Raw genomic sequence first — 3263 nt, 5'->3', positions numbered from 1 at the left:
ATAGCCTTAGAATGCGCTACTTCATAAATATGCTAACGGTTCGGTTTGTATCCTGCCCACAAGGTTTTCCTAATAAGTGATACTACGACCTTGACCTTGAAAAACAATGGGCACCTTCCTCTTATCATGATGATTAAATATACCAAGTTATAATATCCTGGAGCTTATGGTTCGGTTTGTATCCTGCCCACAAGGTTTTCCTAATAAGTGATACTACGACCTTGACCTTTGACCTTGAAAAACAATATGGCATCTTCCTCTCACCATGGTGATCAAATATACCAAGTTGTAATATCCTGGAGCTTACGGTTCGGTTTGTATCCTGCCCACAAGGTTTTCCTTAAAAGTGATACTACGACCTTGACTTTTGACCTTGAAAAACAATAGGCATCTTCCTCTCATCATGGTGATCAAATATACCAAGTTATAATATCCTGGAGCTTACGGTTCAGTTTGTATCCTGCCCACAAGGTTTTCCTAATAAGTGATACTACGACCTTGACCTTTGACCTTGAAACACAATATGCACCTTCCTCTCATCATGATGATCAAATATACCAAGATATAATATCCTGGAGCTTACGGTTCGGTTTGTATCCTGCCCACAAGGTTTTCCTAAAAAGTGATACTACGACCTTGACCTTGAAAAACAATAGGCATCTTCTTCTCATCATGGTGATCAAATGTACCAAGTTGTAAAGTCCTAGGGCTTATGGTTCAGTCTGTATCCTGCCCACAAGGTCCGGACAGACGGACGACGCCATACCATAATACGTCCCGTCTTCGACGGGCGTATAAAAATGAATTATGATGGTAGTGTTGCTATATAATTTATATGGGACTGCCGCAGTGGCCGAGAGGTTAGAGTGTTCGCCCTGCATGCGGAAGGCCCGGGATTCGAATCCCAGCCGCAACACACCTGAGTCGTTAAAACAGGTAGTGACAGTTCCATCACCAAACGCTCGGTATCAGGTGTGAATGTCACGGGTCCTCGTAGATGACCTTAACAAGAGCAACGCCAACGTGGCATAATACACCTGGTCCCGTAGATTTTGCTCAAGGAAAACATATTTTAGTGGGATTCATATTTTAGTGAAGTTAGCACTGTCCTCTGTGAGCTAATTCATTATTATGCTTGTAGAAATGGATATCAATATATAAAGAGGGATAGCCTTAGAATGCGCTACTTCATAAATATGCTAACGGTTCGGTTTGTATCCTGCCCACAAGGTTTTCCTAATAAGTGATACTACGACCTTGATCTTTGACCTTGAAAAACAATAGGCACCTTCCTCTCATCATGATGATCAAATATAAAAAGTTATAATATCCTGGTTCTTACGGTTCGGTTTGTATCCTGCCCACAAGGTTTTCGTAATAAGTGATACTACAACCTTGACCTTTGACCTCTGACCTTGAAACACAATAGGCACCTTCCTCTCATCATGATGATCAAATATACCATGTTATAATATCCTGGAGCTTACGGTTTGGTTTGTATCCTGCCCACAAGGTTTTCCTAAAAAGTGATGCTACGACCTTGACCTTTGACAAACATAGGCACCTTCCTCTCCTCATGATGATCAAATATAAAAAGTTATAATATCCTGGTTCTTACGGTTCGGTTTGTATCCTGCCCACAAGGTTTTCGTAATAAGTGATACTACAACCTTGACCTTTGACCTCTGACCTTGAAACACAAATAGGCACCTTCCTCTCATCATGATGATCAAATATACCATGTTATAATATCCTGGAGCTTACGGTTTGGTTTGTATCCTGCCCACAAGGTTTTCCTAAAAAGTTATGCTACGACCTTGACCTTTGACCTTGAAAAACAATAGACATCTTCCTCTCATCATGGTGATCAAATATACCAAGATATAATATCCTGGAGCTTACAGTTCGGTTTGTATCCTGCCCACAAGGTTTTCCAAATAAGTGATACTACGACCTTGACCTTTGACTTCTGATCTTGAAAAACAATAGGCATCTTCCTCTCATCATGGTGATCAAATGTACCAAGTTGTAAAGTCCTAGGGCTTATGGTTCAGTCTGTATCCTGCCCACAAGGTTCGGACAGACGGACAGACAGACGGACGCCATACCATAATACGTCCCGTCTTCGACGGGCGTATAAAAAAAATGACCCGTGTCACAGTAGGTGTGGCACACTAAGGAACCCTCACTGCTCAATGGCCGAAAGCGCCGAGCATAGGCCTAAATTTGAAGCTCTTCACCGGTCTTGGTGACGTCTCCATATGAGTGAAAGATTCTCGAGTGTAGACGTTAAGCAAGATACAATCAATCAGTCAATCAATCAATCATTTATATGGGGTGGGTTTACGGACATTATATAGGACCATGTCATTTGTATTTTTTTAAAGGTCATATGAAACGATATCCTGAAGAAATTGAGTTATGTATGGAAATTCATTAATCAAGGTTTATTAAACAAGAATTCATTTTTAATTTTGTTATTCAATGCATTATAACGTCATAACAGCTGATCAAATATACTCGATCATGAAAATGATCTTTGATGATCGCGGCTTATCTCCCTTGTTGATGACGTCAAAAAGACCCAATGTGATGTAAACAACTATAGACTAATATAACATGGTATAACGATCGACGTATTAACTGCATAGCTTTGAAAAATGCCAAAGTGTCCTGCATTTAATTGTAGTACATGTACACGTATTAATTAGGTTGTAGAAGAGGGTGCATATGTTAACTTTTCCCAAGGGATACCAGAATCAGAAGAAAATATGGGAACAAAATCTCGGACGCGATGGATTTGTTTCTGTAAATAAATATAACTTACAACCTCTGTGATAACACATGTTATTATCAGTATATACAGAGGTCGTAAGTTATTTACAGAAACCAGTGCCTGTGGTCGATAGTCAAACAATGCGGACACAAATGGATCAATTCAAAATCAGACGCTATGCCATTAATTTTTTATTTTCTAAAGACTGAGACAAATCAAAATAGAAATTAAAGTCAACCACTTAGTTAAAGCGAAGACACTGGTATATATTACTAACTTTTATAAAGGTTGGATATCATTGTAATAACAAACAAAAGGCCCATGGGCCACATCGCTCACCTGAGTCACCTTGGTCCATATCAGAAGATTTTCCATACCTATTTGCATGTAAAACCGTAGTCCCTATTATGGCCCCAAACCTACCCCTGGAGGCCATGGTTTTTGCAAACTTGAATCTACACTATGTCAGAAAGTTTTCATGTAAATG

This window comes from Ostrea edulis, chromosome 2 (assembly GCF_947568905.1).
Source record: "Ostrea edulis chromosome 2, xbOstEdul1.1, whole genome shotgun sequence".
NCBI lineage: Eukaryota > Metazoa > Mollusca > Bivalvia > Ostreida > Ostreidae > Ostrea > Ostrea edulis.
This window is presented reverse-complemented; position numbering follows the sequence as displayed.